The 24179-nt window shown below is 42.0% G+C and overlaps 1 protein-coding gene across 1 annotated transcript in view; it reads left to right on the forward strand.

The window, feature by feature from the left end:
• The window catches only part of LOC126355648 (cytochrome P450 4g15-like), a 154517-nt gene that overhangs the window by 107491 nt on the left and 22847 nt on the right, over positions 1–24179 (forward strand). The window lies entirely within an intron of this gene.

Raw genomic sequence — 24179 nt, forward strand, 5'->3', positions numbered from 1 at the left:
GAAATTTGATCTTTTCACTGTCCCTTAGTCTCTATTTCCTCGAAGAGATAGTTTTTTCCCGCATTAGCAACTTGCACATTATTTCCAAATTCGATACTTCCCGCATTAGCATCTTGCACATTATTCCCAAATTCGATACCCTCCTGCAAGTATCCCTTATTCCTCATTGCTCTAATAGGCAGATCCCATGCTTCATTATTACTGCCTGCATAATTTTCAATGAAAGACTCTGTAATCACAAGAGAATCTGTTAAAGTTAATACCAAGTGGATCTGATCAAAGTCAAACTTTTCTTGATTTTCAATATTAAATATTTAATATTAGAAGCTCTGCACCAACTAACATCTCAACACAAAATGAGAATGATTAAAAAGGGATGATCTATTATCATGTTACCTATACCAGTCAGTATCAAAGCTTAGTGGTGTATTGGTCTAGAAACTTTTCCAATAGCACCTATTCTTCTTAAACCACTTACGTTCATGACAGCTAGCTCACTCTTATTACGAATAGAATCAAAGAATACTTGGGATAAAGCACTTGCTTTGCTACCACTATCAAAAAGACAAAGCACTGTTACTCCTGAGATGCTAGTTTTTATAATAAGGTTAATTATTCTAGTTTGAACAGATTCCTCACAAAGCCTTCTAATCAACCCTCTTCAACCTGTTTCCAGCTAAAATAATTTTGTTAAGTTGAAAGTACATTTACACTCAGATTCACGTTGTCATCAACCTCTACACTTGCAGCTGCCTTTACCAACCTGTCCACCAATTTCAAATCAAAGCACTTGACGAGTTCGTCTACTTCCGTTTGCTGCACGTCAGCTAAACTACTCTCTACCTCAGCAACATTGGTATCTATACGACAGTCGTCGGCTTTTACAACTTCTGCCAAGTCAATAAAGCTAACAGATTCTCTGACCTCGTTATTATTGATACGCCCGTTATTTAACAACTTTTCCTCTTCAAAACCTTGCAAAACTGACTCTTATTTCCTCTACTGAAACTTTAGCCTTCATATTGCCATTACTGTCGAAGATATAAGCTTTTATTTTATCTTCGTCCTCAGCTAATTCAAACCAGTTAATTTGTTCCTTTCTATTATCTGTAGCGCTTTTCCTTTCCTTTTCCTCTAATGTGTCCAAAATCCTGTCAACTAGATAATGAGACTGGTTTAGAACAATATTGGTGCTGTCTGTTCCTATTTTATCATCCCTGGTTACGGTCTGTGTGTGATGACTGACTGTGATCTGTGTTGTTCTTATAACTACGTTACTATTTCCACCTGCTGAGCGCCAATTTCCTCGTGGGTGGGACTTTGCTTCCTACATCCGCGGCCTGTTGTATTCATTCGATTCATAATCAGACAGGGTAGAATTCGGCTTTCCGAATCGTATCAGCGGCACATTATTTAGATTTCAGCTTCTGTCATAAAAATTAATGCGAAAGCGTGGTGGCTGTCTGCCTCCTTCCCTCTTCGACGGTCTTGACATGATAATTAGGTAGAGTGTTCTGAACCTCAATACTTCTAACATTCATGTCCCCACTGTCATTATTTCGATTGTAGCCATGTATGTGAAAAACGGCATCCCATTTGAGTCAATTGATGTTTCAAAGTACTGCACTGAAAAGGTGTTTGAATGTTGTGCAGGTGTGGTTAAATTTAGTGGATCTAAACTCCTAACTGTTGTTATTTATAGATCCCCAGACTCCAATTTCACAACATTTTTGCTAAAGCTAGATGAGGTTCTTGAATCACTTTATACGAAACACAAAAAATTAGTTATACGTGGTGACTTCAATATTAATTGTATAAGTGACTGAGCAAGGAAAATGATGCTGGTAGACCTCCTTAATTCATATAGTCTTATGCAAACCGTATTCTTTCCAACGAGAGTGCAAGGGAACAGCAGAAAAACCATAGACAACATTTTTGTTCATTCCCCATTACTAGAAGGGCATTCTGTTAGCAAAAAGGTGAATAGCCTTTCAGATCATGATGCACAAATTTTAACTCTAAAAGATTTTTGTGCTGCAACACATGTTAAATACAGTTGTCAACTGTTCAGGAAAGCTGATCCACTTGCTGTAGAGCCCTTTGTAAACTTTATCAAGGAACAAGAATGGCAAGATGTTTACGGTGCTGATACAGTGGACGATAAATACAATGCTTTCCTCAAGACTTTTCTAGTGCTCTTTGAAAGTTGCTTTCCGTTAGAACGTTCAAAGCAGGGTACTTGTACAAACAGGCAGCCTGGGTGGCTGACTAGAGGGATAAGAATATCTTGTAGAACAAAGTGGCAATTACATCAAAACGTTATAAGCAGTCAAAAACTAAATGCAGTATTCCATTACAAACAGTATTGTAAGGTGCTTAAAATGTTATTAGGAAGGCAAAATTGTATGTGGTATGCAGATTGAATAGCTAAGTCTCAGGATCAAATTAAAACCATATGGTCAGTCGTAAAGGAAGTCGCTGGTCTGCAGAAGCAGGTCGAGGATATAGAATAAGTGCGTAGTGGGAATCTCCATGTTACTGATAAGTCACATATATGTACAGTATTTAATAATCACTTTCTGAATATGGCAGGTGAACTAAATAGAAACCTAGTCCTAACAGGGCATCATATAGCACTCTTAGAAAAAAGTGTTCCGAGACTGTTACTGAAATGCTCCTCCATGATACTCACAAGAGAGAGATTGAGTTAATAATTAAATCACTAAAGACCAAGAAGTCTCATGGCTATGACGGGGTATCTTGCAGAATACTGAAGTATTGCTCTAGGTATGTTAGGCCAGTACTCAGCCTTATCTGTAACTTTTCCTTTAGGAGGGGTCGATTTCCTGACCGATTAAATTACTCGGTAGTGAAGCCACTTTATAAAAAGGGAGATAGGGATAATTTTGACAATTTTAGGCTATTTCTATGCCATCGGTGTTTGCTAAAGTTATCGAGAAGGTTGTATATACAAGGTTACTGGAGCATTTAAATTCACTTAATTTGGTGTCAAATGTACAGTTTGATTCTAGAAATGGCTTAATAACTGAAGATGCTATATTCTTTTCTCTGTGGGGTTTTGGACGGATTAAATACAAGGTTGCGAACGCTAGGTGTTTTCTTTGATTTAGCGAAGGCTTCTGACTGTGTTGGTCACAAGATGTTACTGCAGAAATTGGACCATTATGGAGTAAGGGGAGTAGTTTACAATTGGTTCGCCTCTTACTTTAAGAACAGAAAGCAGAAGGTAATTCTTCGCAATATTGAGAGGGGTAGTGATGATCAGTCCCAATGGGGCACTGTTAAGTGGGGCATTCCCCAAGGGTCGGTGCTGGGGCCACTGCTGTTTCTTATTTATATAAATGATATGCCTTCTAGCGTTACAGGTGGTTCAAAAATATTTCTGTTTGCTGATGACACCAGCTTGGTAGTGAAGGATCTTGTGTGTAGTATTGAAACTATCAAATAATGTAGTTCATGAAATTAGTTCATGGCTTGTGGAAAATAATTTGATGCTAAATCACAGTTAGAGTCAGTTTTTACAGTTAAACAAGAAACGATATTTTGATCACACAGAATGGGCATATTATATGCGAGACGGAACAGTTCGAGTTCCTAGGTGTTCGGATAGATAGTAAGCTGTTGTGGAAAGCCCATGTTCAGGATCTTGTTCAGAAACTAAATGTTGCTTTATTTACCATTACAAAAGTATCTTAAATAAGTGACAGTTCAACACGAAAAGTATTCTACTTAGCATATTTTCGTACGCTTATGTCGTATGGTATTATTTTTTGGGGTAATTCTTCTGATTCAAAAAGCGTGTTTTTGGCTCAAAAATGGGCTGTTGGAGCTATATGTGGTGTAAGTTCGAGAACCTCTTGTCGACCTCTATTCAATAGCCTGGGAATTCTGACATTGCCCTCACAGTATATATTTTCTTTAATGTCGCTTGTTGTTAGAAATATTAGCTTATTGCCAAGAGTCATCAGCTTTCACTCGGTTAATTCTAATCAGGAATCAAATCTGCATGTGGAATGCACTTCCTTGACTCTTGTGCAGAAAGGAGTGCACTATTCTGCTACATCCATTTTCAATAAGCTACCACAACAACACAAAAATCTTCGCAGTAGCCCAAACACTTTTAAGTCCAAACTGAAGAGTTTCCTCGTGGCTCACTCCTTCTATTCTGTCGAGGAGCTCCTGAAAGAGCTGAAAAATTAAGCAAATTCCAGTGTTACGTTGTTGATTTTCTTTATTTAAAGTTACGACTTTTCGCCTGAATATGTTTCTTATATTTCATTTTATCTGTTCTATTATCGTGTTATAATTTCATGCATTGACTCGTTAGTTCACCATGGAGACCTCCTTAAATTGGTCCCATGGAACAATAAATAAATAAATAAAGTTTACATGACTGTTAGAAGACCTATTTTCATCCTGCACCTGCTGCTCAACAACAGCTACTCTTTCTACTCGCTCTTGATACTCTATGAAACGGTCCAAATTATCTCTTGGTGCAGAAATGGCTCTTTTCTGCCAATACAAAGGCAACTTATCTCCTAATCCAATAACAGTCATTCTCGGGTTCATCTCTCCTGTCAGATGTGACGGCTGTGAGACCCACCTTCTAGAGAACTCTTTACTGATTCACGACCTGGAGTAAACATTTTACAACTCCAAAATTCTCTCGAGGCATCGTTTTGTTTATTGTGTGACCAGTACTCATTAATATCTGCAGTTTTAAATTTAGAAAGAGTCTTGCATCTAATCATTACGTCAGATGACCAGCACAAAGCATCTCCTAAGAAATGACTTTTTATGAGAGAAATTTTCTCACGTTCTGACCATGCAAAGTCCTCAAAATCATTCCATAACTCTAATGGGTGAATCTATTTGTCTGCATCAAAACGTGAAAATTGGCGATATCCGATGGAAGCGGGGTCAGCTAAAGCGATATGCTGTGCGGTAGTATTCAAAGAGCTACCAGAGGTTACTCTATTTTCTATGTTAGTAATACGAGTATTTAGTTATTCTACTTGTAGTTCTACTACCACCATTCTGTTAGAAACTTTTTATCAACATTCTCATATAATTTCACTTCCTTATTTATATAAATGATATGGCGTCTAGTATTACGAGTAACTCTATAATATTTCTGTTTACTGATGACACTAGCTTGGTAGTAAAGGATGTTGTGTCCAACATTGTCTCGGTTTCAAATAGTGTAGTTCATGACCTAACATCATGGCATGTAGAAAATAAACTAACGCTAAATCACAGTAAGAATCATTTTTACAGTTTCTAACACACAATTCAACAAAACTTGACGTTTTAATTTCACAGAATGGGTATATGATTAGTGAAACTAAACAATTTAAATTTCTAGGTGCTCAGATAGATAGTAAACTGTCGTTGAAAGCCCACGTTCAGGATCTTATTCAGAGACTTAATGCTGGCATTTTTACTATTCGAACGGTATCTGAAGTGAGCGATCGTGCGACACGTAAATTAGTCTACTTTGCTTATTTTCATTTGCTTATGTCGTATGGTATTATACACTCCTGGAAATGGAAAAAAGAACACATTGACACCGGTGTGTCAGACCCACCATACTTGCTCCGGACACTGCGAGACCGCTGTACAAGCAATGATCACACGCACGGCACAGCGGACACATCAGGAACCGCGGTGTTGGCCGTCGAATGGCGCTAGCTGCGCAACATTTGTGCACCGCCGCCGTCAGTATTACCCAGTTTGCCGTGGCATACGGAGCTCCATCGCAGTCTTTATCACTGGTAGCATGCCGCGACAGCGTGGACGTGAACCGTATGTGCAGTTGACGGACTTTGAGCGAGGGCGTATAGTGGGCATGCGGGAGGCCGGGTGGACGTACCGCCGAATTGCTCAACACGTGGGGAGTGAGGTCTCCACAGTACATCGATGTTGTCGCCAGTGGTCGGCGGAAGGTGCACGTGCCCGTCGACATGGGACCGGACCGCAGCGACGAAAGGATGCACGCCAAGACCGTAGGAACCTACGCAGTGCCGTAGGGGACCGCACCGCCACTTCCCAGCAAATTAGGGACACTGTTGCTCCTGGGGTATCGGCGAGGACCATTCGCAACCGTCTCCATGAAGCTGGGCTACGGTCCAGCACACCGTTAGGCCGTCTTCCGCTCACGCCCCAACATCGTGCAGCCCGCCTCCAGTGGTGTCGCGGCAGGCGTGAATGGAGGGACGAATGGAGACGTGTCGTCTTCAGCGATGAGAGTCGCTTCTGCCTTGGTGCCAATGATGGTAGTATGCGTGTTTGGCGCCGTGCAGGTGAGCGCCACAATCAGGACTGCATATGACCGAGGCACACAGGGCCAACACCCGGCGTCATGGTGTAGGGAGTGATCTCCTACACTGGCCGTACACCTCTGGTGGTCGTCGAGGGGACACTGAATAGTGTACGGTACATCCAAACCGTCATCGAACCCATCGTTCTACCATTCCTAGACCGGCAAGAAAACTTGCTGTTCCAACAGGACAATGCACGTCCGCATGTATCCCGTGCCACCCAACGTGCTCTAGAAGGTGTAAGTCAACTACCCTGGCCAGCAAGATCTCCGGATCTGTCCCCCATTGAGCATGTTTGGGACTGGATGAAGCGTCGTCTCACGCGGTCTGCACGTCTAGCACGAACGCTGGTCCAACTGAGGCGCCAGGTGGAAATGGCATGGCAAGCCGTTCCACAGGACTACATCCAGCATCTCTACGATCGTCTCCATGGGAGAATAGCAGCCTGCATTGCTGCGAAAGGTGGATATACACTGTACTAGTGCCGACATTGTGCATGCTCTGTTGCCTGTGTCTATGTGCCTGTGGTTCTGTCAGTGTGATCATGTGATGTATCTGACCCCAGGAATGTGTCAATAAAGTTTCCCCTTCCTGGGACAATGAATTCACGGTGTTCTTATTTCAATTTCCAGCAGTGTATTTCGAGATAACTCTTCCCATTCTGAAAGGATATTTTTGGCTCTGAAAGTGGTGGTTCGGTCAATAAGTTGTGTAAGTTCACGAACCTCTTGTTGACTCCTGTTCACGAGTCTGCGTTATTTGACATTGGTTTCTCAATACACATATTCCTTCTAACAGTATTAGCTTAATCCCAAGAATAAGCAGCTTTCACTCAGTTAATACTCGACAGAAATCAAAGCAGCATTTGTATCGGATTCCTTAACTCTTTTGCAGAAAGGTGTGCAGTATACTGTTGCATTTATTTTCAGTAAGCTACCCTTAGCAGTAATCTACGCCCTTTCAAATCTAAACTGAAGAGTTTCCTCTCGAGGAGTTCCTGTCGAGGAGTTCCTTGAAAAATTAAGCTGATTCTTGTTGGACTGTTGACTGCATTACTTAAACTTATGGACTGACTTTTTTCGGATTCATAAACATTTTATTTTTATCTGTTATTACTTTTGTTGTAATTTCATGTGCTAACATGTTCCATGACCTGGGAGATTTGCTCCTCAATTTGGTCCTACAGAACGTGAAGTGTAAATAAAAGTAAAATAAGATTAATATCCTTTCACAAGAATTTACTTTATTATTTACTTCCTCAAATCAATTAGATTAAAGTTAGGAGTCATTGCCTATTGTTTGTGACAACCTCTCTTCCACAACATCATGTATATCTTTGAAATCCTTGCAAACTTCACTAATTTCGGTTTTTAACAAACTACGCAATTTACATAGCTGTTGCCCTACTTTGACTTGCAGATCATGGTGGTTAGCATCAATTTTATAATTTAAGCTATTCCGTTTTGAGGTCATTTCATCCTTTAGTACTTTAATACTGTCATTACGTTCTTTACTAATAGACTCAATCCTACTGTTTAACTGTTTACTGTTTGATTCCACCTTATTGTTCAGTTATTTATGATGCAATTCAATTTAGAAAACAGTAATTGCATAGAATCTGATGCCTCTGTCATGCCATTTGGCATTTCAACGGAGTTTCTAGCGTTTTCTAACCTGGCTGTATGTCAGAAATACTGAGTTCACTTTCATTGCCTGTAGTAGTGGGAGGGGCACCGGTGAGAGCAGGCAGTAGCTTGCAGGGAACCTGTTGGTCCATGTGGTTCCGTGATGACGCTCTTTCATCTTGTAACCTCAGCGTCGATGACTGCCGCAATCTAGTGTCGTCTTCTTTCCTCCTTCAGTTACATTCAGGGTCACTGTGGTTGACATTTACGCTTCAGTTTCCACACTCGCAAGCAAATCTTAGCACTTTCCTCGCACAGGTTTCAGGTTATTTCACTTCGGTATCCTGTTAGTGCCTACCGAGTCACCTATTTTGTAGCAGTCACTTTCACAGTCCAGTTTGCCCGCCGATGCACCGTAAGCGCGACGCCAGATAAATTATCTTCTCTATTTACAAGAACCTGAAAATTATTTTTACTATCAGTCACAAAGCGATACAGTAACCATAATTTCCATTGACTCCTCATATTCACTGAAAGAAAATGTTGCTGCTTACTATTAACTCATTGGGATCAGGAACTATGACTATATTTAAAAGTTTTGGTTTGTAACTGATTGATATATTCACTTAAAGTTCGCACGCACAAAATATGATAATATTCCCGATAGTAATACTAACGTTCCCATCGGAAACAGCACTATTAACAGTTCAGAAGTGACCTTTACGAGCCGGCTTTTTGTGGCCGAGCGGTTCTAGGCGCTTCAGTCCTGAACCGCGCTGCTGCTATGGTCTCAGGTTCGAATCCTGCCTCTGGCATGGATGTGTGTGATGTCCTTAGGTTAGTTAGGTTTAAGTAGTTCTAAGTTCTAGGGGACTGATGACCACAGATGTTAAGTCCCTTAGTGCTCAGAGCCATTTGAACCATTTTTTTTTTAGTTATTGAAAAAGTTTTAGTCAATATCTTTAGATCAAACTGAGGCTTGATACGAATTTTTACCTTTCTGAGTATCTTCAATTTCTTGTAAAAACGTCGACCAAAATATTGACCAAAATTTTGCACTGATCAAGTTCAGAACTGTAACGTTTGATTGCAACGTACATTGGCACATGTTTGGACAATTTCTAGCTTTCTGGCTTCATTATTTAGCGGCACTATTTTTCCTTCTTAAAATAATATCTTTCGGGAGACATATTCATTAGATCGTTCTGTGTCAATTTTAGCATTAATATACTGAATATTAATATACTGAATATACGATACAGATAGCCGTACCGTAGCTGCAACCACAACGGAGGGGTATCTGTTGAGAGGCCAGACAAACGTGTGGTTCCTGAAGAGGGGCAGCAGCCTTTTCAATAGTTTCAGGGGAAACAGCCTAGATGATTGACTGATCTGGCCCTGTAACACTAACCAAAACGGCCTTGCTGTTGTAGTACTGCGAACGGCTGAAAGCAAGGGGAAACTACAGCCGTAATTTTTCCCGGGGGCATGCAGCTTTACTGTATGATTGAATGATGATGGCGTCCTCTTGGGTAAAATATTCCGGAGGTGAAACAGTCCCCCATTCGGATCTCCGGGCGGGGACTACTCAAGAGGACGTCATTATCAAGAGAAAGAAAACTGGCGTTCTACGGATCGGAGCGTGGAATGTCAGATCCCTTAATCGCGCAGGTAGGTTAGAAAATTTAAAAAGGGAAATGGATAGGTTAAAGTTATATATAGTGGGAATTAGTGAAGTTCGGTGGCAGGAGGAACAAGACTTCTGGTCAAGTGAATACACGGTTATAAATACAAAATCAGATAGAGGTAATGCAGGAGTAGGTTTAATAATGAATAAAAAATAGGAGTGCAGGTAAGCTGCTACAAACAGCATAGTTAATGCATTATTGTGGCCAAGATAGACACGAAGCCCACGCTTACTACAGTAGTACAAGTTTATATGCCAACTAGCTCTACAGATTATTCAGGTAGTGAAGAGAGACAAAAATTTAATAGTCATGGGTGACTCGAATTCGATAGTAGGAAAAGGAAGAGAAGGAAACGTAGTAGGTCAATATGGATTGGGGCTAAGAAATGAAAGAGGAAGCCGCCTGGTAGAATTCTGCACAGAGCATAACTTAATCATAGCTAACACTTGGTTCAAAAATCATAAAAGAAGGCTGTATACATGAAAGAACCCTGGAGATACTAAAAGGTTTCAGATAGATTATATAATGGTAAGACAGAGATTTAGGAACCAGATTTTAAATTGTAAGACATTTCCAGGGGCAGGTGTGGGCTCTGACCACAATCTATTGGTCATGAAATGCAGATTAAAACTGACGAAACTGCAAAAAGGTGGGAATTTAAGGATATGGGACCTGGATAAACTGACTAAACCAGAGGTGGTACAGAGTTTCAGGGAGAGCATAAGGGAACAATTGACAGGAATGGGGGAAAGAAATACAGTAGAAGAAGAATGAGTAGCTTTGAGGAATGAAATAGTTAAGGCAGCGAGGATCAAGTAGGTAAAAAGACGAGGGCTAGTAGAAATCGTTGGGTAACAGTAGAGATATTGAATTTAATTGATGAAAGGAGAAAATACAAAAATGCAGCAAATGAAGCAGGCAAAAAGGAATACAAACGTCTCAAAAATGAGATCGACAGGAAGTGCAAAATGGCTAAGCAGGGATGGCTAGAAGACAAATGTAAGGATGTAGAGACTTATCTCACGAGGGCTAAGATAGATACTGCCTACAGGAAAACTAAAGAGATCTTTGAGGAAAAGAGAACCACTTGTATGAACATCAAGAGCTCAGATGGAAACCCAGTTCTAAGCAAAGAAGGGAAAGCAGAAAGGTGGAAGGAGTATATAGAGGGTCTATACAGGGGTGATGTTCTTGAGGACAATATTATGGAAATGGAAGAGGAGGTATTTGAAGATGAAATGGGGGATATGATACTCCATGAAGAGTTCGACAGAGCACTGAAAGACCTAAGTCGAAACAAGGCCCCGGGAGTAGACAACATTCTATTGGGACTACTGACAGCCTTGGGAGAGCCAGTCCCGACAAAACTCTACCATCTGGTGAGCAAGATGTTTGAGACAGGCGAAATATCCTCAGACTTCAAGAAGATTATAATAATTTCAATCTCAAAGAAAACAGGTGTTGACAGATGTGAAAATAACCGAACTATCAGTTTAATAAGTCACAGTTGCAGAATACCAACGCGAATTCTTTACAGACGAATGGAAAAACTGGTAGGAGCCGACCTCGGGGAAGATCAGTTTGGATTCCGTAGAAATGTTGGAACACGTGAGGCAATACTGACCCTACGACATATCTTAGAAGAAATATTAAGGAAAGGCAAACCTACATTTCTAGCATTTATAGACTTAGAGAAAGCTTTTAACAATGTTGAGTGGAATACTCTCTTTCAAATTCTGAAGGTGGCAGGGGTAAAGTACAGGGACCGAAGCGCTATTTGCAATTTGTACAGAAAGCAGATGGTAGTTATAAGAGTTGAAGGACATGTAAGGGAAGTAGTGGTTGCGAAGCGAGACAGGGTTGTAGCCTGTCCCCGATGTTATTTAATCTGTATAATGAGCAAGCAGTAAAGGAAACAAAAGAAATATTCGGAATAGGTATTAAAGTCCATGGAGAAGAAATAAAAACTTTGAGGTTTGCCGATGACACTGTAATTCTGTTAGAGACAGCAAAGGACTTGGAAGAGCAGTTGAACGGAATGGAGAGTGTCTTGAAAGGAGGGTATAAGATGAACATCAACAAAAGAAAAACGAGGATAATGGAATGTAGTCGAATTAAATCTGGTGCTGCCGAGGGTTTTAGATTAGGGAATGAGACACTTAAAGTAGTAAAGGAGCTTTGGTATTTGGGGAGTAAAATAACTGATGATGGTCGAAGTAGAGAGGATGTAAAATGTAGACTGGCAATGGCAAGGAAAGCGTTCTGTAGAAAAGAAATTTGTTAACATCGAGTGTTGATTTAAGAGTCAGGAAGTCGTTTCTGAAAGTATTTGTATGGAGTGTAGCCATGTATGGAAGTGAAACATGGACGATAAATAATTTAGACAAGAAGAGAATAGAATCTTTCGAAATGTGGTGCTACAGAAGAATGCTGAAGATTAGATGGGTAGATCACATAACTAATGAGGAGGTATTGAATTGAATTGGAGAGAAGAGGAGTTTGTGGCACAACTTGACTAGAAGAAGGGATCGGTTGGTAGGACATGTTCTGAGGCATCAAGGGATCACCGATTTGGTACTGGAGGGCAGCGTAGAGGGTAAAAATCGGCAGATTCAGAAAGATGTACGCTGCAGTAGGTACTGGGAGATGAAGAAGCTTGCACAGGGTAGAGTAGCATGGAGAGCTGCATCAAACCAGTCTCACGACTGAAGACCACAAAATCAACATACTGAAGTACGCACTGACAAAGTTTGGAAAATTTATTTTAATTTCTAATTTCACTCTTAGATTAAGGTGAAATACTTAGCACGCTAAGCACATACGCTTTTTGATGCCGTGGCGCTTGCAGTAGTGAAGTGGGGTAAGTGCCGGTACACTCACTCGCCTCTGTATCTCTACAATGATACAGCACTTGTTTCGCCACTAGACAATGTTTGTTTTGCCCTTTCAATTTATTGACCTTGCGAAAGCCTCCACACGCCCATCGCAATAGTGTAGTACCAATTATGACGACACAAACGTAAGGACAACGCTACACGCAGCCTCAGATGTGACAAAAATCTCCGACCTCGCCAGGAATTGAACTTGGACCCGTTTGGTTAGTAATCGGCTGCAGTGAGCGAGCAGCTAGCAAGGCGCACTTGGAACATAATGTTTATAATGGATGTGGGAGAATCACATACATTGTAACTTACGTACATATTTGGCGTCCAGCCACTGAGAATCACTCCATACACTTGTTGATGCTCCACGAAAATTATTTTGACAACTGGACTTTCAAGCAGCCTACCTCAGGAGCAGAACGAAGATATTCTCAATAGTCATTTCTTACTCCTGCTAATGCCTTTTCTCCGTAAAGTGTTGTATCAGATGGTTCAAATGGCTCTAAGCACTATGGGACTTAACATCTCAGGTCATCAGTACCCGAGACTTGGAACTACTTAAACCTAACTAACCTCAGCACATCACACACACCCATGCCTGAGCCAGGATTACAACCTGCAACTGTAGCAGCCGCGTGGTTCCCGGCTGAAACGTCTATAATAGCTCGACCACACGACCACACGACCGCACGACTTTTTGCTAACTTATATTCAATATGTGCTGCAGAACACTTGCTGTCATGGGATAGCCACCAGGCTTTGGGCCAGTCTAGTAAGCTCGGAACGCAAACCACTGTCGACATATCATGGAAAGACCAATTCATCTGTTGCACGCTAGACAGAGGTGGCCCCTGTGCGACGCATGCGGCGAGAGACCTCCCAACGACCGCACCGTAAGGCCTCCCCAGTTTCTCTGTGGCTGACACTGTCACTGTTCCAGATACTGTCGCCTATCTTGTTTTAGAAGAACCACTCAGCCTGCAAGATCCAAGCACTCACAGAGGGTGGGATTATTGGTAGTTGGGAGCTCCAACGTTAGGCGCGTTATGGGGCCCCTTAGGGACTTAGCAAACAAGAAGGGTAAGAAAACCAATGTGCACTCCCTGTGCTAACCGGAGAGAGTCATTCCAGATGTGGAAAGGGTCCTCCCAGATGCCATGAAGAGCACAGTGTGCAGCCAACTGCAGGTGGCTGCTCACATCGGTACCAATGATGTCTGTCACTTTGGGTCAGAAGAGATTCTCTCTGGTTTCGAGGGGCTAACAGAAATTGTAATGGCTGCCAGTCTTGCATGCAAGATGAAAGCAGAGCTGACCATTTGCTGCATAGTCGACAGGGCCGACTGCGGGCCTGTGGTACAGAGCCGAGTGGAGGGTCTGAATCAGAGACTCAGTTCTGCGACCCTGTAGGCTGCAGATTTCTCGACTTGCGCCAAAGGGTGGTTGGGTTTCGTGTTCCGCTGAATAGGTCAGGTGTCCACTATACACAGGAGGCGGCTACTCTGGTAGCAGGGGCTGTGTGGCGTGGGCTGGGAGGTTTTTTTAGGTTAGAGGGTCTCGGGAAAACACAAGAAGGGCTTCCGTCACAAACGGTGCAGACTGAACACAGGAATAACGTAGATAAAGGAACTATTGGTGTAACAGTTGTAAATTTTCGTAGCTGTGTTGGGAAAGTACCAGAGCTCCAAGCTCTAATAGAAAGCACTGATGCTCAAATCGTTATAGGCACTGAAAGATGGATGAAGCCGGATATAAGTTCAGCCGAAATTTTTGCGAAGAACCTAACGGCGTTCCGAAAAGATAGGCTAAACACGGTTGGCGGTGGAGTGTTTGTTGCTGTTACAAATAGTTTAACTTGTCACGAAATTGAAGTAGATACTTCCTGTGAGTTAGTATGGGCAGAGGTCATCGTTGGCAACCGGAATAAAATAATAATTGGATCCTTTTCCCGACCTCTCAATTTAGATGATACAGTTGCTGAAAGGTTCAAAGAAAACTTGAGTTTGATTTCAAACACGTACCCGACTCATACGATAATAGTTGTAGGTGACTTTAATTTACCCTCGATATGTTGGCGAAAATACATGTTTAATACCGGAGGTATGCATAAAATATCATCCGAAATTGCGCTAAACGCATTATCTGAAAATTATTTCGAGCAGTTAGCTTATGAGTCCACGTGAATAGTAAACGATTGTGAAAACACACTTGACCTCTTAGCAACAAATAATCCTGGCTTAATAACGAGCATCAAAACCGATTCAGGGATTAGTGAACACAGGACTGTCGTAGCAATATTGAATATTGTAATCCCCAAGTACTCGAAAAATAAGTGAGGAACATACCTATTCAAAAAAGCAGATAAAAATTCCCTTGACGCCTTCCTGATAGATTGTCTCCTCTCATTCCAAATTAATAATATAAGTGTAGACCAGATGTGGCTTAAATTCAAAGAAATAGTACCGGCAGCAGTTGAGAGATTTATACCAAATAAATTAACAAACGACGGAGCTGATCCTCCTTGGTACACTAAACGGGTTACAACACTGTTACAGAAACAACGAAACAAACATGACAAATTTAAACAGACGCAAAATCCCCAAGTTTGGCGACCTTTTACAGAAGCTCGAAATTTACCACGACTTTAATGCGAGATGCCTATAATAGTTTCCACAGCAAAACTTTGTCTCGAACCCTGACAGAAATTCCAATGAGATTCTGGTCGTATGTGAAGTATTTTAGCGGCAAGACAGAATCAATGCCTTCTCTGCACGATAGCAATGGAGATACTATCGAAGACAGTACTGCCTTCCGAAATGCGTTCACAAAAGAAGACGAAGTAAATATTCCAGAATTCGAATCGAGAACAGCTGCCAACATGAGTAGCGTTGAAGTAAATATCCTCAGAGTAGTGAAGCACCTTAAATCACTTAATAAACGCAAGTCTTCTGGTCCAGACTGTACACCAGTTAGGTTCCTTTCGGAGTATGGTGATGCATTAGATCCGTAATTAACAATCATATACAACCGTGCACTCGACGAAAGATACGAACCCAAAGGCTGGAAAGTTGCACAGGTCACACCAATATTCAAGAAAGGTAGTAGGAGTAATCTACTAAATTACAGGGCCATATCGTTAACGTCGATATTCAGCAGGATTTTAGAACATATATTGTGTTCGAACATTATGAATTACCTCGAAAAAAAACGATCTATTGACACACAGGCAACATGGTTTTAGAAAACACCGTTCCTGTCAAACACAACTAGTTCTTTATTCACATGAATTGTTGAGTGGTATTGACAGGGGATTTAAGATGGATTCTGTATTTCTGGATTTCCGGAAGGCTTTTGACACTGTACCACGCAAGCGGCTCGTACTGAAATTGCGTGCTTATGGAATATCGTCTCAGCTATGAGACTGGATTTATGATTTCCTGTCAGAGAGGTCACAGTTCGTAGTAACTGATGGAAAGTCATCGAGTAAAACAGAAGTGATTTCTGGCGTTCCCCACGGTAGTGCTATAGGCCCTTTGCTGTTCCTTATCCACAGGGTGTCCCAGCTATCTTGTTCACCCAAAATATCTCTGGAACAATAACAGCTATTGGAAAACGACTTTCACCGGTATCAATGTAGGGCTGGGGCCCATGAATGTACATATTTGGAAACATTCTAAAACGAAAGCATATGTGTTTTTTAACACAAACTTATGTTTTTTTAGATGGACCTCCTATATTTTTTCTTCAGCAGTCCATAGCATGGCAAAGCACATACACAATGGCGTTGATTGCATCGCAGTATTCCCAGCACATCCCGAGATATTAAGACGCGAAGTTGACGCTCGAAACACCCGACATGCGCTGCTAGCGTACGTCCTGAGGATCAGGCGTGAACCCCATGCTCCCCGTAATCGCGACGTGATTGACATGCGTAATCACGCTTCCGTACTTATCAAGAGGTCCGAAACGAATAATACGGTCTGCTGCCATCCTGCATTAACGCCGTACATTCCAGCAGGTATTTATCTCATAGGCTAGGGCTGATGCGGTTCTGTAACATATCTGTGTACCGCAACGTTAGTCACAGAGTTAACTTCGTTTATCGTTAATCCGTTACCAAAAAGGTAATGCCGTTCAACGTTAAAACTTTACTTTACTACAGTTCTAGCGCAAGTGACAGTTAATCATTCACTCGTAATAGTAAAATTCATGTTGATGGTTTTAGTGAAATGAGCAAGTGGACTAATAGTTTTACCGTTTTTTAGGTAAAAATGTTTTTATTTGGGAAGTTCAGGTAGGACATAGAAGATGAATGTAAACATGTTTAACTAATTAGGTTTATTATCGCATAGTTATCAATGTTATGTTTATCTAATGCGTTAAATGACAAATTGTTGCAAACAAATGTTTCTTAACATCACTGGGTAAAATGGCCCTTTGTAGAAACTTCCACTGTGATACCAGAACTACATACTAAACATTGCGTTCACATTTCATGCTCAAAGTGATGCCCATTGGCTTTCATACATAGGGTCACTCTGCGGATGAAGGATGCCCTACTTCGTGCTACTGTTTCATCTTTGATGGCTGTACAAGCATCAATAATGCGTTGCCTCATGTCCTCTGGTGTTGTTGGTTCATGTTGGTAAACAGCATCCTTCACTGCTCCCCAAAGAAAATAATCCAGCGGTGTAAGGTCCGGAGATCGGGCAGGCCACCTAACTGGGCCACCTCGTCCAGTCCACCTACCAGGGAGTTTACGGTTCAGAAGTCGTCGTGCTCGTAAGGTGCTATGTGCAGGGCATCCATCATGCTGATACCACATGACCATTCTCCGGTTCAGAGGTACGGTGTCCAAGAGAACAACAGGAAGATTGTGTCGTATAAATCTGGAGTATTGTCTGCCATTTTGGATACAATTTATAAAGAAAGTTGCGATAATGGTATCTCCAATAATCCCACACCAACATTAACTTTCCACGGACGTTGATGCTCTACCTGACGGAGCCATTTTGGATTATCTGCGGACCAATAATGCTTATTCCTCATGTTGACAATTCCTTTGTTGAAGAATGATGCCTCGTCGGTAAAGAGAACATGTGCAAAAAAATTTGGATAACTCAAAAGTTTTTGCTGAGCCCAACGACAAAATGTTACCCTATTGCGGAAGTCATTTCCATGACGATTCACGGTGTAAATGAACATGGTAAGGATGAAATTTATGACGTTTAAGAATAGGTTGTGCACTTGATTTCGACACACCAACTTCACGTTCAATTTAGCGTGTGCTGATTTGAGGATTCACAGCTATGATAGCGAGCACAGCAACTTCAGCACGTTCATCTGTGCGTTTTCTAGGACGTTGTCGAGGTCTTGGATTTAAGCTTCCCGTTTCACGTAGACGAGATGTGAGACGACCAAACATCCGGCGCGAAGGCGATGGCCTGTCAGGGAATCGTCTTCTGTACAGTCGTTCCGCCTGAACAGCATTTCGTTCACCTACAACAGGGTACAGTACAGGTATGTAGAGTAGGGCAGAAAACAGACATATTAACTTAATAATCATAATGTTCGCTAACAGTACTATCAACGTAATTCTCCATAGATCAGCAGCATTTCTACCATATCTTCATGTGTGTACATTATACTGTACAGTATAAGTACCACAACAGAACGTTTATTCACAATGTGTACTACCTTCGTGCCGTCACAAGATTACTCTAATGCACGACTACACTGGCAAGCGGTGTACTGCACGCCAAAGCAACAACAAATGGGATGCTCGGAGGGTGGTGGAGTGCAGGAGTTTGCATGGGTCGCAAACCATAAATAAGGCGAAGTGGTAAATGTGGCAGTAGTGGGAACTACGTTGGACACTTGACTAGGTAGAGCCAGGCCCTGCGCGACATGCACAGTGGGTCATATAACGCATTAGATAAACCTTATTTTGGGTGTGCAGGATAAATAAGACAACCTGACGGGTGTACACCGATCGGTACTGGTTCATATTGTGTACGTAGATACGTAAAACGTGCAAGAGGGAAACCATTATGTGCTTATGAGAGTTGATGGCAGCAGACCGTATTATTCGTTTCGGACCTCTTGATAAGTATGGAGGTCTGCTTACACATGTCAATCACATCGCGATTACTGGCAGCATGGGGTTCACGCCTGAGCCTCAGGACGTGCGCTAGCACCGCATGTCGGGTGTTTCAAGCGTCGACTTCGCGTCTTAATATCTCGGGATGTAATGGGAGTATTGCGATGCAATCAACGCCGTTGTGTATGTGCTTTGTCATGATGTGGATTGCTGAACAAAAAATATAGAAGGTCCATTTAAAAAAACATACGTTTGTGTTTGAAAAACACATATGATTTAGTTTTAGAATGTTTCCAAATAAGTACATTCATGAGCCCAGTCCTACATTGAAACAGGTGAAAGTCGTTTTCCAATATCTGATATTGTTCCAGAGACATTTTGGGTGGACAAGATAGCTGGGACACCCTGTATATAAACGATTTGGGAGACAATCTGAGCAGCCGTCTTAGGTTGTTTGCAGATGACTCTGTCGTTTATCGACTAATAAAGTCATTAGAAGATCAAAACAAACTGCAACACGATTTAGAAGTTGACGCTAAATAACGAAAAGTGTGAGGTCATCCACATGAGTGCTAAAAGGAACTCGGTAAACGTTGGTTACACGATAAATCAGTCTAACCTAAAAGCCTAAAATTCAACTAAATCTAGGTATTACAGTTACGAACAACTTAAACTGGAAAGAACACATAGAAAATGTTGTGGGGAAGGCTAAACAAAGGCTGCGTTTTATTGGCAGGACACTTAGAAAATGTAACAGACCTAATAAGGAGACTGCCTACAGTACGCTTGTCCGTCCTCTTTTAGAATACTGGTGCGCGGTGTGGGATCTTTACCAGATAGGACTGACGGGGTACATCGAAAAAGTTTAAAGAAAGGCAGCACGTTTTGTATTATCGCGAAATGTGGGAGAGAGTGTTACGGAAATGATACAAGATTTGAGTTGCACATCATCAAAAGAAAGGCTTTTTTCGATGCGACGGAATCTTCTCACGAAATTCCAAACACCAACTTTCTCCTCCGAATGCGAAAATATTTTGTTGACACCGACCTACATAGGGAGGAACGATCCCCACGATAAAATAAGAGCAATCAGAGCTCGTACGGAAAGATATAGGTGTTAATTCTTTCCGCTCGCTATACGAGATTGTAATAACAGCGAATTGCGAAGGTGGTTCGATGAAACCCCTGCCAGGCACTTAAATGTGATTTGCATGTAGATGTAGATCATCACAGGTTAATGCAAGCACGAGATAAGTCATTGCAAATCTGAAATGCAGGTACATTAATAACCGATGTAACCGGCAGAATGTTGAATGAAAGCATGCAGACGTGCATTTTGTGTGTTGTACAGGTGAGTTGGTGGGATGTATTTCCATGGCCATTACACGTGGTCAGTCACTACAGGGAGGATAATGCAGTTTGTGGATGACGCTGGTGTTGTCATCCGATGATGTCCCATACACGCTTGATTGCAGACAGACTTGGTGATCGAGCAGGCCAAGGCAGTATGTCGACGCTCTATTGAGCATTTTGAGGAACAACTGCGGTATGTGATCAAGCGTTATCCTATTGGAAAACACTCTTTAGAGTGCTGTTCATGAATTGCAGCACAACTAGTCGAATCACCAAACTGTCGTGCAGTTATCCTATTGGAAAACACTCTTTAGAGTGCTGTTCATGAATTGCAGCACAACTAGTCGAATCACCAAACTGTCGTGCAGTTTTGCAGCCAGGGTTCGTGGGACAACCACGAGAGTGCTCCTTCTGTCATACGAAATCACATCCACACTCCACGTGTTTTCAGTGTGTCTAGGATGCAGACTGGCTGGGTGCAGGCCCTCAGCTGGCCTCCTTCTAACCAACACACAACACCGAGGCAAAACCAGGTTTCATCAGGAAACACAACAGATCTCCATCTTGCCCTCAAATGAACTCTCGCTTGATAACACTGAAGTCGCAATGGTGGTGGTTTGGGGTCAGTGGAATGCACGCTACAGGGTTTCTGGCTCTGGACCGTCCTTGAGGTAACCGATTTGTAACAGTTGATTGTGTCACTGGGGCGCCTTTTGCTGCTCTAATTACTGCTTTAGATGCAGTATGATGCTCCAGAGTCATACGCCGAACACTATGGCCTAAGTAGTGCCATGTGGCCGTCCGGAGCCCAATCTTCTCGCGACTGTACATTCTCGTGACCACCGCCCCAGGAATCATGTACAGTGGCTACATTCCTGCCAAGTCTCTGTGCAATATAGCAGAGGCAATATGCAGCTTCTCGTAGTTGTCTTAAACGACCTCATTCAAACTCAGTGAGGTGATGATAATGGCATCTTTTTCACCTGAAAGACATTCTTGACTAACATCAATTCACCAACACGTCCAGTCTTATAAGTAACTAACGCTCACAGCCAATACAGGGTGGATTTAAAGCCAACCTTATTTGCATCTTCGTAGTGGCGCTATTAAAGCCACTCTTATTCAACTGGCCGCGCGGTGTAGCCGCACGGTCTCCGGCGTTCTATCACGATTCGCGCGGCTGCCTCCGCCGGAGGTTCGATTCCTCTTTCGGGCGTGTGTGTGTGTGTGTGTGTGTGTGTGTGTGTGTGTGTGTGTGTGTGTTATCCTTAGCGTAAGTTAGTTTAAGTTGGACTAAGCATTGTGTAAGCTCAGGGTCTGATGACCTCAGCCGGCCGTTGTGACCGCAGCGCTTCAGTCCGGAACCACGCGACTGCTACGGTGGCAGGTTCGAATCCTGCCTCGGGCGTGCATGTGTGTGATGTCCTTAGGTTAGTTGGGTTAAGTAGTTCTAAGTTCTAGGGGACTGATGACCTCAGATGGTAACTCCCATAGTTGTCAGAGCCATTTGAACCATTTTTTTGTTACGTCAGCAGCTTCATCCCATAAGATCTTACCACAAATTTTCTTATGTAACTGGTACGAAATCTGAGTAGATATCACCTTACAGATTTAGAAACACGCCTACGAACTTTCCTTTATATCGCACAACTTCTTCTTGTCTTTGCCATTTTTTTCCGTCATTGTAGGTCTGCAATCGACAGATTACTAGCGACTAATTGCTACACATTTTCTCTACTTCAAATAAACACAGTCGCTGAGCAAATCCGTTCCATATGGAATCGCACCTGATAAATCAGATGTTAACCCAGTTGTCACAGATGACTTAATTTTAGCTACAAACAATTGCCTAACACAGAATTATTTCAACGGCAAGATATACAAACAGTTGAATGGTCTAGCTACGGAATTCCCCCTCAGTCCTGTCCTCGCTCAAACTTCATGGAGTGTTTTGAAGAACATTTCTTGGAAAATAACACACTCCCTTCCAAGGTCAGATATTGGTGTAGTGTGTTGATAAGGTGCTGTGCTTACGAACGGGTACTGGCAGACAAATTTAAACATTCCTCAAACACTTAAACACAACAGTATAAAACTCACTTTGGCGTTTGGGGTTAACTGGATAAATTATTTAAGTCTAACTGTGGACATCAGTGATGATTCACACACTTTAAAAATTTATAGGAAACCTGCCATCACATATATTTTAATTCCTGCCAATTCCCAACTCCCGGTGACCACAAACATGCTGCCTTCCAATCAATTACACACCATCTGATATCCATCACCATGATTGATGGCGCAGATTGAATTAAATACAATCAAACGAATATTGTCAAACAGTGGCTACCCTCCTGCCTCGGTAGACTCCATGACACAAAGAAAACAAAAACAGGCGTATTCGTCTTCACATAGTTCTCAGTCCACCATCTCAAGAACGCAGTAAGTAATGTTGAATTCCATATTACGAAAAGTCTCTCTGAAAGTAGCCAGAAAGCTTAAAACCACGAACTTTAAAACATGATTTTGTGGGTACAACAGAGTTGGTCATTTTTTACGCAAAGGTAACGTTGGAAAACAGTGTAACATGCAAAATCGTTTGCAATTGTGGCAAATTTGAAATTGATCAGTCTGGCAGGGCTATGTGCATACACTTGAAGTGACAGCGTAGCCGTTGGAAACTTAGGAAAGGAGACTCCGATTTTGCAAAATGGTTCAAATGGCTCTGACCTCTATAGGACTTAACTTCTGAGGTCATTAGTCAACTAGGTCTTAGAACTACTTAAACCTAACTAACTTAACGATATCACACAGATCCATGCCCGAGGCAGGATTCGAACCTGCGACCGTAGTGGTCGCGCGGTTACAGATTGTAGCACCTAGAACCGCTCGGCCACCCTGGCCGGCTCCGATTTTACAGATCGCCTGCTTAAGGAGGTCCATAGCAATAAAGTGCAACATGAAGTCTTACATCATGTCCATAAATAGAGAAAGATGAACTACCTTGCTATAATGGGAATTAATAAACATGTCTGTTTTAAATAATGAAAACAGTACAAGTTACTCATTTTATGCTGCTTTGCACAACACGTTTCGAGAACGTATTCTTATTTTCAAGTGCATTTGTGAGCCGGCGATGTGGCCGAGCGGTTCTAGGTGCTACAGTCTGGAACCGCGCGGCCTCTACGGTCGCAGGTTCGAATCCTGCCTCGGGTATGGATGTGTGTCATGTCCTTAAGTTAGTTAGGTTTAAGTACTTCTAATTTCTAGGAGACTGATGACCTCAGCAGTTAAGTCTCATAGTGCTCGGAGCCATTTGATTTTTTTTTGCATTTGTGCATTTGTTTACCCGAATGTGTTTGGTGATGTTTGCATGTGTGATTTTCTGCCTCTCTCTTGCGTCTTTTCGAAGTTATAGGGTATTGTGACTCCTCCATTATACAGAATATCACACAGATGTAAATCATTTACTCTGTTTTTTTGCAAAACGTTTCGGGAAAATATAAAAGTCACAAGGACTCAGATCAGGCAGTAGAACAGCAGGAACTCCTTTTGAGGTCAAAAATTCCGTGACAGAAGTGACCGTGAGTCAAGGGGCAATGTCACGATGCAACATCCACTTGTCTGCAATATCTAATCTCACTCAATTCACTTTTCTTTCTGAGCCTTTAAAGTACATCTTTCTAAAACACTTGGTTGACTATTTTTCCTGGACGACCAGATTCTTTATGCACGACACGTCTAATGTCAAAATAGCAAATCAGCATTGTTTTGCTCTTTAATCTGCTCATTCGAGTTTTTTCCGGTTGAGGAGATGTATCTGTGTGTCACACCTCACTCTGCCGCTTTGTCTCGCGATCGTACTTATAAATCCAGGATTGATCACCTGTAATCACCTGACGGAACCATTCATGGTCATTGGCAGTCCTCTCAAGGACAGCAACACACACGTTTCCACGAGTGCCCTTCTACTCAGTTGTGAAGATTTTCGGCACTATTTTGGCACAAACCTTTAGCATATGCAAGTATCGGCTCAAATTTTGATGTTCGCTGGAAGTGTGTAACAGGTCACCCGTGATCCTTATTGTCTTCAAAAGTGATTTGTACCAGTTGTACTTCCACAGGCCTGTTTCACCTTTCCAAAGATCACACCCTCGGATACCCCAAGTTTAACACGAAGCTTGATAGCAT

This window comes from Schistocerca gregaria, chromosome 3 (assembly GCF_023897955.1).
Source record: "Schistocerca gregaria isolate iqSchGreg1 chromosome 3, iqSchGreg1.2, whole genome shotgun sequence".
Lineage (NCBI taxonomy): Eukaryota > Metazoa > Arthropoda > Insecta > Orthoptera > Acrididae > Schistocerca > Schistocerca gregaria.